Consider the following 13,940-nt stretch of genomic DNA (forward strand, 5'->3'; position numbering starts at 1 on the left):
ACATATCATTGCTTGAATATTCTGATTGAATCTGGTATTTCAAACTAACCTATTTATTAAAATATGTAAACAAGTGGAAAAAATTTTTGTGGGTGTTTAAATTTTAAGATCAAACATACTTTCAGGAACGAAGAACATGCATAATCTTATGAGCTTAGAGGGGAAAAAATTATAAATGTATTTTAAAAAGCACTTTCATTTTCAATTTTTAGAAAATTTTGTATTTGGTTTTATACAACATTAATTTGTACTGTTAATTGTTTCAATAAAATAGTTCATAATGAAGAAAATATAAAAAGATTATCCAAAAATAAATTTCGTCATGCTTTTTTATAAGAAAGCTACCTCATAACTAAAGACCGACAATTGTATAACAAAATACAAATCTTTGCCTATTTTTTAAAAGTTTCCTCCACTATTGATGCATTTATGATACCGTGAAATCAATTTCAAAAAGCCATCCTGCGAAAAATTTGTGTTCCAGTTTTTTAACCCCTTAACGATCGGTTAATTTTTCAAGAAAACTGTCATAAAAGTGCCTATTTTGCCAAATACACGCATTTGATTAGTGCTGGCATCTAGTTTAAAATTAACTAACTATCTGCAATTACCTTAAAAATATCCTGGTACTGCCATCTGGTATGTAAAATGAGAAATAAAATGTCTTTCGGGCAAAAGATTTGAAATAGTATTATTTTTATTGGCACGTTACCACTGAACACTCCAGCCCGGAAATTTTACGGGAGCGAGAAATGCCAAATTTCATCAAACTTAAGTTCACCATTCCATGCAAGAGACAATTAGTAAAGACTCCAATAAACTATGACTGAATCATCAAGCTCGTCTCATCATCTCGTCATCAGAATCTTGAACTGACCGTTTCGCTCTTGGGTCATAATGCAACAAATGAAGTATTCGTCGTTCCAATGTTTTCTTGATCTACAGTCCTGATCTTATTACATCAGATTTTCATATTTTTCTTGTTGGAAGTCGACACAATCGTGACGTCATCAATGAAATACAGAAAAGATGAAACCAGGCTGTGAAAAACTCTACATACTGATTTTTATCTCAATAAATAGATTTAACATTCCAAAATGACAGTGACTAGTATGAAAAAATTATGTACTTTACAGTCTGTTGAACACCTTTATTGCTTCAAAAATGGCACGATGATGGGGTTGATATCAGTCAAAAAAAGAATTGCAAGTCTAATAGTCGGGAATGTCGTCCAGTTGAGCTAATCATCCCTTCCTAGAAATCTATGTTGAATCTTTCTGCGTAATATCTCTTTCCTGGAAAAATCTTACAATATAAATTGCAAAAAAATTACATTATTTACTATTGATCGCACACCTTTATTGCTTCAAAAGTGGCATGATGCTAGTGCCAACATCAATCAAGAAAAATGTACAAGTCTAATGCTATGTTGACCAGTTGAGCCAGCGTTGATGGGTATGTTGACCAGTTGAGCCAATCATCCCATCCTAGGAACCTATGTTGAATCTTTTTCTTAGTGGAATCTTGCATTATCATGCAAGAATAGAACACTTCATGCAATCAGTAAGTTTTCGTTACTAATAAAACATTTTTATGAAAAAACGTGACAAAACTTATTTTTGGAACATCTGTCTTGAACATAGTTGGGTAGTTTCATGCTTTGTAAAGCTAGTTTCCTCAATCCCCGCGAAACTTTTCCGTTTCAGAACGTCTGTCTTAAATACCTTCTTAATATTCAATAAATTGTAAAGCGAGTTTTCTCGCTTTCAGGCGACAAAACTTACTTTCAGAACGTCTATTTTAAGCATCTTCATTGTGATCATCGTGAGGCTGGGTTTTTTTCATCTTCTCTTAAATGCTACTTATCGTACACTTTCATTCAGATCTTCAGTTCTTGATAAACCAGTGCTGAGTAAGGTTATCTTTTTATTGTAAGATATAAAAAAAAAACAATTTTTATTCCAAGTACTCATTAACAAGCATTGAAGTTTTTAAAAAGCTTTTTATTAGACAAATACGTAATATCATTAATCAAAAACTTTTTTCCTGAGTGGTAAATTAGGTGTCATTTTATAGGGTTATTTGTGCCCCAATTAATCGTTTACTGTCTCTAAAACCTGCTGTTACAATTTTTTTATATCGACATTTTTATGCCATTCTTTACTTTTGACACCGATAAATATCTCTCTCAGTTGCAGCAAGATCCCTTTATCCACTAAACCCAACTTAAAAATCGATTTCTACCTGACTTGACAATATCAGTCTTTCTTTTATATTTATTTTTGGTTCTTCTGTCGCGATACAAGGGTGCTCCAGCTGTCGAAAAACTAAATAAAAAACAGTGTCACCTGCTTTTGACAAAATAAAGAAGTAAGATACGACAAAATAGAGAAATAGCATACCTGACGCATCTGTGAGCATTTTTCTTTTGTTATTCCTTTGTTGGCATCAGAATATTTTAAAGTAGATCAGGTTCTGTAACCGTCTCTCCATCGAATTCGACTTACGATAATTAAATTTGTTTTTGAGATGTAGAAATATTCGCTGTCTCGAAACCTTCATTTGAATATCCACGTGGTTGCAGACTTGAATAATGAATACAGATAGTTTGAAAAAAAAATCAGTTTACTCTTTTTTTTGCAGAAATAGCATTTTTGTTGTGGAAAAAAATTTTTATTTATCCTAGAGTAAGAGATAAGTTCGTTTTTTTACATTAAAAGTTAATATATAGCCATATTTATTTTATTAAATCTCATATAAAAAGACAGTCACTCAAATCATAAGAATAGGTTGAGCATCTTTTCTGGCTACAAAGATTAAGGCAAATGTTTATATTGAAATCATCATCATGCGTTGTCTATTTCTTGTAGCTCAACAATTTCTCATAGCTCCTTCACTCAATGGATTTGCAATATTTATCCTATGGCTGGTCTGTTTCATATTCGCTCATTTTAATTGTAAAATTTCCTATTCTTTTCCTTATAATATTTTGATTAACAAGATTGTTTTTTATGAAAACATAAAGTAAGCATTTTTTCGCGAACTACAAATATATTTGGAATTTTTATATATTTTGTGTCAAACTATTATTCATCTTTCTTTTATTATTTTAGACAATAGATTAAAGATTAAGACTATTTACAGCCAGTTATTATAGAATTCACAGACAATTTCTGCATATTAATTAGCGTACATTTTGAACTTGTATTAAATTTTGGTATTTTTTTTAATTATGTATAATATTTTGCAGATACATGCTACGGGAGGTGGTGGTTTGAGTACACCCTTTAAATTTTAGCACTCTTAATTGAAGACCTTACGGTTAAAAAGTTATTACCCTTATTTTTGTAATTTTAATATTAACAAAGTTTCCTTTCTCAGATACTGCAAAGATTGTGTGTAAAGAAACCGAGTATTTAGTTGCCTTCTCTCAAAAGAAACTCATACTGCTTAAGCAAAATGAAAGTTCTTGTTAGATATAAAAATTTAAAGTTGGAAAGGGAAATTTTTACTAGATGTGGGTCATTTCTTTTTACCCCGAAATCTTCAATTTTTTTAAAATTTTAGTTTTACAATTTTTTTAAGAAAATTTTGAGCATCTTTTTATATCAGTTCAAAAATGAATTAAATTAATTTTTTATTTACTTTTTCTTAAATGACAGTGTCAGGCCATAAATGTCTCATATTGCTATTAATTTATTTATTCTTAAATGGCAGCATGTATCAGTGCTGGATCTTATTGCTATTTTGTTGAGGACTAGTGACTTTATTTCCAAAATTTTGCCATCGTGCGGTTTCTACTTGCATATCTCTTCATTTGTGCAACGACAAGTTTGCTTAAAAAATAAGCAAAGAAATACAAATATGAAAAACATGTGCATTACGTAAAAGAGAGTCTGATCCAGGTGATGAAGAAATTTATAGTAATATTATTATTAATGCCTTTAATATTTTTTAAACTTGAAGAACATCATGTATCAGATTGTTGTGTTTTGAATAGTAAAGGTCTTTTCCTATTTATTAATTTTTAAATGACATTATGTATTAAATCATTGCAGTTTTAATAGATCATGGGGCTTTACCTATTTATTTATTCTTAAAATGACAACATGTAACAAATCATGGTGGATCAAATTACTTTCCTACATCTTAGTTTTTAAAAAACAGCGCATAGATGTATGGTTGCTTTGAATGAATGATAATGATTTTCTATATGCATAGCGTGTATTAAGAAGCATTACTTTGATAAATATTTTGGTACTTATAAAAGATGTCCTTAAAGCCCCTTGAAACAAATGCTCAAGTGCAGCTTATCATCACCTAATCATAGTTAAGTATAATAGGGGTTTCAGAAACTCAGCATATTAAGCGTAAATTTATATACAAATTTACGCAAATCACACATAAGCGTTGCTATAGAAACCATTCTCTGTCTCAACAGGTGTCAATTCTCCCCTTTAGTGTGCAGTTATTAATGCCCCAACTGCCTTTGTTACGGTCAATTTCCAACAATAACCTCTATAATGCTGGAAGAATACAGTCCCTAACTCAGCAAGATATGTACTTAATGTTCTCCAGTTCCATGGGGTAGAATAAATCGATCGAACTTTCTAACCTCCCATTCGATTAATTTCCGCTAACTTTCTGGCTGAAAATGACTCGTGTGGTTGATGTTCTACTTCGGCTGTGATTTATGATTTAAAAGTCTTTGGGTACTTTGACTAATCATAATTAGTCTGAAAAGATGCAGAACTGAATTACTCGATGGAATTTTAATTAAATAGTTCTAGAAAAATGATCAATGGTGATTTTTGTGTTGGACAAATACTCCATTGTAAGATTCGACTGAAAACAGCTGTATGCACTCTAAGCATTTCCATTCTAAAATTATGGTAAAATAATCGGCAGCAGTCTGTCTGTCCGTTCAATTAACCTTAAAAATTACGGTGAAGAACATTTTTTACGTTTATGGTTTTGAAACAGTTTACAACAAGTATGGTTATAAGACCATAAATGCAAAACTTTACGGTTTTTAAACCATTTTCATCTCGCATGGTTGCAAGACCGTAAAAAAAATTACTGGACGTTGGAGCTAGGCTTATAGTCAGGTAATTGGCATTGGGGAGTGCAGGACACTGAAATCTCTTCATATGTCGAAGGGAATGAACGAAATGTTGTGACGTGAACGCTGGGACTCGAAAACCCTGTTCTGTCGGTCCTAAGACTGACAAATTAGCGCTCTCAGCTATATTATGTACACCTTGCTGCAAGGAACTAAGTGGCTTCAGTAGGTGGGCTTTGTTGGGGTGATTAAATTATGGTTGTTATGGTTATTAGGCGAAAGCAATTAATAAACGGGTTTTTTTTAAATTAACAGTTTCAATATCATCTTATCTATAGTTATTTGACTGTTTTGTTTGAATATGATAAAATAAAAATTAAATTATTTTTTTTAAGTATTTTTTTCTAGAAAATTCTAACAGCGTGCTTCAGTGAAATTGTTGAGTAATATTTTATTCCACTTTTTTTCTTATTTATATCATAATTTTTTATTCATTATATGTATCATAAACGAAGATTAGTATTTAACCCAAAGTTTATAGGGTTTAAGTCTATCAGCATGATGACTGCAATGTGGTCGACTTTACGAACCGGTCGTTCCGGTTTACTTCCCGGCAAGATGGTACCAATCGATTTAAAGCTAGTTAGGCTTCAAGACGCTCACGAGGATAAAGCCTCAGCTTTACGCAATAATTACTCAGTAATTTAAGAAGAAGCCATACCACGGGGGAAATTTTCATTGCAAATTCTATTTCATCTCCATAACTTATTTGAAGTTTAAAGTATTGAAAAAGTTAGTGCAGGCAAGCCTAGAATAAGCCATGGAATTTCAATCCATGAAAAAAATTGAAAACACCAAAATGCAAACAATTTATTGGAAGAGAACTTCTTCAGTCAGTTAAGCCATAAATTATCTTCTCATAATTTATATTCATTTTAATATTATGAAACCTCATGGCTTACTCTAGGTTTATTAGAACTTACTTATTCCGTATTAAAATATTCCATATTAATTATAGAGGTGAAAAAGAATTTGCTATTAAATGTGTTATAACTTCCTTTTAAGCATGTGCCATCTAGGTTTTTTTTTATTGCAGATATTGTATTATTTAGCAAAATGTAGTGAAAATCCATTCGTACGTAACGTATTTGTTTAAAGATACCAGCCATTAATTTCAAAAATTTAATAAAAGCAATGAAATTTAAATATACGTTCAAAATATTATCAGGCATAAAACAAAAAATACTATTCAAAAGATTGAAGCTAAAAAGTGAATAAAATAAAATAAACAAAAGTCTTTTAAACATCTAAAAGAATAAAAAGTTCTTGTATATTTTTTAAACAAATTTTTTTTTAAGTTTTTGAAAACGCAGTACTCTTTAATTTACTCTGATATTTTTAAATGCAGCAATAACGATCAAAAATTATTTCTATAATCAGCATCAATTCTTACAATTTCTAAACAGGACTTTAATAAAATTTCGAGTAAATTGTTTTTTTTTCGTGTAACAGTTTCTTAAAAGCCTTAAAATGTGATAAGGTTTCGAATTAAAACCTTTTATCGAGCTGCTACAAAAAGCAATTTCGGACTCAGGCGGCTTTATTCAAAGGCTGTTGAATAAAATCCACCGTTCTCGTCTTTCTCCTAATTTCCTGTAAATCCCCCACAGACTTCAGTCGAGGAAATAATCCCCCAAAATCCTTTTGTTACCCTTAGAACAATAGTTGTGGTTCGAACTGAGTACGAAAAGTTTCCGTCATTGACGACTACAAAGTCTGGCTTCAGAAAATACCTGTCCATTGATTGGTTTTGTCAATGAGTGGTAATTTAATTTGGATTTTGCTTTTACATTTATACGATTTCGCTTTGACTGACTATTAATTATTAATTTATGAATAGCAGTTATCTGGATTCAGATATTTTATCTCAGCTCATAATTATATTTAGGTTCTGTTAAATTGTGTGCAATTCCTTTTAGTAAATGATTAAAACTGCGTTCTTATTATTTTTCGTTGTTAATGCAAGAGACTTTCAATGCTTTTTAAACTGGAATTTTTTTTATCTATGCCTGGAAACAGACAGGACATTGAAAAGGCTGAATAGTTCTATTTAAATTCCACTTGATTTAGACTAAAAATTTATTAAGCTAAAATATATAGTGCAAATAAATTTTTTATGCAACTAATTATGTTACGCACTATACTGTAAAAAAAAATTCCTGATCAAATTGCGGTATAAATGTCTGGCATCACCCGTAAAACTGATTTTACCGTAAAATCCATTTTTGCCGTAAATTATTATAACGTGAATTTCATAGTAACATTTATTTAATTAAAAGTGATTCAGTGATTTCATGGTAATTATTACTGTAAAAATTGCAGTATATCAGATTTTTTGTTTCGTAACAGGTATCTTAAAAAAATTTATTTTAGTAGCTGTTTTTTTACAATATTTTGATCCGGATTTTTTTTAGAATGCAGACATGACGTAACAAAGAATTTAGCTTTAAAAAGCTTCTGCTTTATTAACCAAACCTAAAACATTCCAAATGGCCTCTTACATTTTTTTCTGAACAATCTTCACTAGTAAATACTGCCAGTTGTTTAGTTTAAAAAAATATATGAGAATAGCCGTGATATCAATTAGTGATCAACGGTATTTGGTTAATCAAAAACTTTTATTTCTATTAATTGTTTTAGGACCTTTTTAAAATGTAATTTTAATTACACAGAGGAACAATTTTTTTTTCTGTTACTTGAGTTTTTTTAACGGTTCTTGGGTATTTTTCACATTGTTGATTTCAAATCTGCAATTGGTTTCTCTCTACAAGCTACAATTCTTTTTAAATGACATTTCTAGACTATTTTTAGTCGAAGTATCTGGTCTGGTCTTGTTGGTTGGTCGGGGTGCCTGAGGCCGAGATGGCCCTTGTCCCCTTCATCATGAGATGAGGATCGATGAGGTGGAACACTGAGGTCAGGAGCATAAAGCTAAAGATGAGATGGATCGAAGTGTACAAGTTTAATAACGTTGCATGTAACAGAGGGTCGCGTAAATGTTGCGAAAAACTTTTAGGCGTGTTCGGGCACATCATCAGAATTAAAATTGCGTGGGAAAACGATGCCCGGAAATATCGTTTTACGCCCCTAAAGACTCTTTTCTATTATAATCTGTTTCTTCGCGTGCTTCTGAACAGGTCATAATAGGAAATCAACCCTATCCAAATGTGAAAACATTTACGAGTATGAGTCCTCATGCAACTTTAATCCTGATATGTGTTTGATCTCCCTTGAAGTTTGTCACCACATTTACTCGACCCCCTGTTACATGCAACGTTTTTAAACTCGTGCATATCGGCATAAAATATACTAAACATGTCATTTAACAAAAAATCTGTAGCTTCAGGAAAGGAACAAAACTTATTTCAGATTTGAAATTCCCACACCCAAACTAGGCAAGATCAAGTATTTCTATAAATGCAGCAAAACATTTGTTCCCCAATGTTATTTAATATGATTATAAAACATGACAGGGTAGAACGTTTCATTTCTAAATATTTATTTTGGAAATAGTAATTCAGGTTATTTTTCTAAATGTTCTTTATTACAGCTCGATTTCAACTTATTTCTTCAAAATGCTTATTCTTCTTAATTAATGTCGTTTAATTAAAAATGTTTGTATTTGAAAGTGTTTACTAACGCTCATGACATAAATAAAAAATATGTATCTAAATTATCATGTATCAAATGTTTCTAACACATCCCAAAAAATTTCTGACTGAACATATGGCAACCAACTATAAAAACGACCCATACATTGCTTTTACCAGAGTTGCTGAGTGAGTAAATGGTTTTTAAGTTTCGAAACTCAACATACCCTCAAGTAACAAAGATTCTAATTCCGATTGTATCAGTTTACCTTGAATAAATAACAATTTATGCTCTAAGAATCATCTCCATTCTAAAACTATATCCCATTATCAATCTTCAAATCTTCCTTACAAATTTTCGAAACTTTAGTACCGTCTCACTGATTCCAAAGCTTTACTATAGTCGCTTTAGTTAAGAGTTATCCTGTCTATTGCCATGGTAACCATTTCAAGTAAGGAAGCAGCGACCAGCTTTTAATCTCTTTATAAATCTTGCATGAGGACGGTACAAGGAATTGTTCTTCTGAAAAGGTCCGTATGATAAGATTCTTGTCGCTTGCGTGGTAAATGTCCGGTGGAATCGTTGTTGAAAATGATTAATGGTGGATGGACAATATTGAGATCTGTAGTTTTGATTTGTTGGATTGTGACTTAAGATAAAAACGAATAGGAATCTTAAATTCTATTTTCTAAGGAATCGTATGTTATTGTATCATAAAATTTCTGTTGGTTTGATCGTTTATGATTCAATTTTACAATTTGGAGGAAAAAAAGGTTCGCCTCGTGGATGCTATGATGTAATTCGTACATCACTTTTCTCATTGGTATTTTTTGTTGAGAAATTTTATTTGAATATTTTTTAATAAATACTAAGAAACTATCTCCTAATACTCTGTTGGAAAAATGTTACTAATTTTGATACGTGTATAAAACTATAAAAATGAAGCACTTTTAACAGTAACCAATAAACCATTTTAAAATAACTGTTTATTTCTATTGGCGTAAACAATATTTTTTTCCACTGCCCACCTGTGTTAACATCCGTCAATTCAGGCATATACAAGGCGATTTTGTTGGCCTCTCTTTCAGGGGCACCATATTAGGTGGGCCAACGTTGCTTCCACAGTGAGGACAGATAGTACAGAGAAGGAAAGAACATCCATGCCTTGCCCGGGATTCGAACCCAGAACCTTTCTGATGCAAGGACACGTAAACAATATAGATAGCCAATATTTAGCGTATCGGTTGTATATTTTGAACTGTTCTGAAAAGAATCAAACAGTTGTTCGTTTCTGTGTTATTTTTTATCATAATATGAGCAAACTATAATTAGTAAATTTGTGTGATCTATTAACAAACATTATTGGATTTAATGGTTCAAAGAGTAATAATTATTATTTTCTGAAAATAATAACGATTCTGAAAATAATAATATCTACTCCTTATTATTTTCTGACAATTCAATTTATAATTGCCGTTATTTTCTTGCTATTCAATTAATAATCTATATTATATAAAACGCTAATACGTACGTATGTATGTATCAAACCCCCTTTNTATCTACTCCTTATTATTTTCTGACAATTCAATTTATAATTGCCGTTATTTTCTTGCTATTCAATTAATAATTATAGTTATTTCCTTATCTTTAAATTATCAGTCATTGTCATAATTTTACAATTGAGAGTTTATACTCATATGAGCTATTTTTTTCTACTCTTTAAAGGTATGGAACAATTTTTTCACCATCCGATTCATATTTACTGTCATTTTCTTTAAGCATTTCGTTGTAAAAATAAGTATCGTTATTTTCAGATTGCAAACTAAAACAATTAATCCATATTTCCGTTCAATTATTGTGTATTCAAATTTAAAAACATTAATTTTCATGATAATAGGCTTTAACTTTGCAGGATTGAGAAAATATCTAACCATTGAGCTATGTTTCCGTTGCAGTTAAGCCATAATATCGTGTATTCAAATTTAAAAACTATTAATTTTCATGTGGTTAAATTTAGCACCAATGAAAAAACATCTAACCATTGATTTATGTTATGATTAATGTGGTTTCTATTTTTAAAAAATTTAACCGTTGAGCTATGTTTCCGTTGCAGTTAAGCCGTAAGATCGTATATTCAGATTTAAAAATTATTAGTTTTCATGTGGTTAAATTTAGCACCATTGAAAAAACATCTAACCATTGATTTATGTTATGATTAATGTGGTTTCTAATTTTAAAAAAATTAACCATTGCGCTATGTTTCCGTTCAAGTTTAGCCATAATATCGTGTATTCAAATTAATTCTGAATAGTTTTTCTTTTCAACGTGTTTCGTATTCAATATGTTCGTAAAACTTTCGTCTTGTCTCGTATTCAATGTGTGTCATATTCCTTTTAAAGGCATTTATTTTAATTTTAAGTTTATTACATAAAAGCTTATTTGCTATTTTTCATCGTTTCATAGCGCTGTTTCTGTTAAACTATCTATTTTCGCAATTCCGTACGAAGTCGCGATTGATTCTTTATTCCACGCATGCTGACAAATGTGTATCATGTTCCCATTCATCTTTCCAATGAAACAAACTTCACAAAATCTCACCATTAATAGTCTTTCACTTCCCTCCATAAACGTGAATGGAATATCTCTCCCTGGAGCCTTCCAGAACATATGTCTAGTGAGCATAACAATAGTTGAATAATTCAGATGTTACCTACACCGAGTTTGCTAACAGATATATCCAAATGCAATGCCCTAATCCTGGGACATTTCCCTAATTGCGCTTCAGAGAAATAGCACGCCTCGTAACTCCTCCACGTTCGTAATTAGCCGTTAATAATATAGTGCATGTTATAAAACGAATGTAGGAAATGTAACAATATAAATTGTTTCTGTTAAAATTGTTTATTCTGAATTAAAGGGAGACAATTGAGGAATTTAAATTCGCTGTGTTGCTAAATATTTCTTGACATTCTAGCACTATTAAATAAAGTTTAATGCACATTTTATAACATTTTCTGAAAAAAATATGTATTTAACTTTTAGATAAAATTTATTAACCGAAAAATGAATTCAAAATTATTGTAAACACGTATGAGTAATTATAAGACTATGTATTTTCTAATAATTTTAAATTAACTGTATTCTTAAAACAAAGCAAAGCATGAACAAACAGCACAAGGAACTGATAACTTGTTAATGCTTATCCCGTGAGGCAGCATTTTTTGCTGTTTTTATTATCAAAATAGATTTAAAAAAATTGTATTTGTTTGTTTCCTAATCTATTTAAACAATTTTTTTCCCTAAAGTTTTTTTTAAATGAGAACGGCTTTACCAGCCAAAATAACAACCTGAACCCGCCATCTAAAATTGTGCAATGCAATATCTTTTATGTTCGTAGCATAACAACTTGTGTTTAAGTAAATCAAAATCTGTTCTAAATGTACATTCGGGAACTCCGGAATGACGCTCTGACTTGCTACACTTATAATAGAAAATATCTAACATATTAAGAAATGTGTAATTTTTACAGCCCTATAAAAACTATTTTGCACTTGTTTGTTTCTTGCAATTTTTAAATTAATACTTCTCCTGTTCAATTTTTTTTTAAATTTCTTGGAAGGGCATTCCTTCGTATTCACCATTGAAAATAACATCATAAAGGATGCATCCAAATCTGTTCTGGACATCACATTTGCCTTCCACAATATCAAAATAAATTGTTCACCTGAGTAAATAGTTTATTGGTCTAAATTTCTTTTCCAATATAAATCTTTCTACTCGTATCTAAGAGCCGCGATGGCTAAGTGGTTATGGCACTGGATTTCCATTGTGATAAACTGGGCTCACTCATATCTAAACAAATAGAATACGGTTTTTAAATGTATATTTGTGGGACATGTTTGAACAATGTCACAGCTTGTTTCGGTGCGCATTCACTATAAGTCTATTTAACTTAAGTTTGTAAAATTTCTACGAAGTTCAATATCCAAATAATTCAAATTAAGTTTTAAGTATTTATCCAAAATAACCTGCAAATGCAAGTTTTTAAAATAAATCAAATTTCTTTCCGTAACATATCTATTATTCCCTAAGTTATTAGCAAAGTTTAAATTGTAGAGATAATATATTTTTGTCGATATATAATTTAAAAAAATTGCCTTCGTGTTATTTAATATTTTAATACTTTTAGATTTTCATCTGAGAACATTTTATCTTTTCTAAAATGGCAGTGCTCGTAAAAAAATATTTCGAAGCAATTAATTATGTACTTTAGATATTTTCAACTTATGTCACACTAATAAATTTTCCCAGAAAGTTTTTTAGCTTCAGACTTTGAGTTTAATTTGCTTACAAAATACCCTTATTTTCGTATTATTCGTAAAGTTTTCTTAATTTACTCGAAGATAAAATGTTTTATCCAACACAATGATGCTTAGTGCTCTAATTCCGTCTTCAAGTACAAACGTTCTATACTAAGAATACTTTATTCGCAGGAAATGAATTTGTTATTTTGTTTTCTTTCTTACCCTTAACGAGGTCAATAAAGAAGAGTAAAGAAAAACTTCCTCCGCAACATCTGATCCATTCTATATTGCGAAACTTGGAGTACAAAAAATATTGACCACTCTACCCCACATCTTCACACTACCACCACTACCTTTCAGCCTCTCTCAACTTCTTTTTTTTTACTTTCCACTTTCTTTTATCTGAATAGATGCATTTTGGGAGAATCTAATTGGAGAAATTGTGTTCAAGTTAGTTTCAGTCTATCATGTGTTCTTTCAGCTACTAAATTACAAAGAATGCCTGGTTATTCACTTCTTGCAACATTTTTTGTTTGTTTTTTTGTTTTTACCTTTATTTCTTATCGAGTGGATTATTTCCGTCACTAAGCAAATAAATGCTTTAACATTTAAAAAAGAAGTATTGGAGTGTAGTTGTAGTTTGGTTTGCTTTATGGAGTTTAATTTATAAAAATAAGAAGTGATTAGTATTTCTTTTATTTAAATGCAAGTTGATTTGATTCTTAAAATGAAAAATTAGTGTATAAATGTCAAATCAAACACAGTGAGTTACTTTTCATTTAAAGGTGAGATTCTTATGAGCTTAAATACAAATTCTTAGATTTGAGGTGACCCAAAAATACGCTAATGAGTTATCAAAACAAAAAATTACCCTTTATTGATTAGTACTAGTGATAACTAAATACAAGTGTTCCTGATAATTG

The 13,940-nt window shown here is 30.5% G+C and overlaps 1 protein-coding gene across 13 annotated transcripts in view; it reads left to right on the forward strand.

The window, feature by feature from the left end:
* LOC107447376 (coiled-coil domain-containing protein AGAP005037) overlaps positions 1-13,940 on the forward strand; it is a 679,334-nt gene that overhangs the window by 540,461 nt on the left and 124,933 nt on the right. The window lies entirely within an intron of this gene.

The sequence above is a fragment of the Parasteatoda tepidariorum genome, chromosome 8 (assembly GCF_043381705.1).
Source record: "Parasteatoda tepidariorum isolate YZ-2023 chromosome 8, CAS_Ptep_4.0, whole genome shotgun sequence".
Lineage (NCBI taxonomy): Eukaryota > Metazoa > Arthropoda > Arachnida > Araneae > Theridiidae > Parasteatoda > Parasteatoda tepidariorum.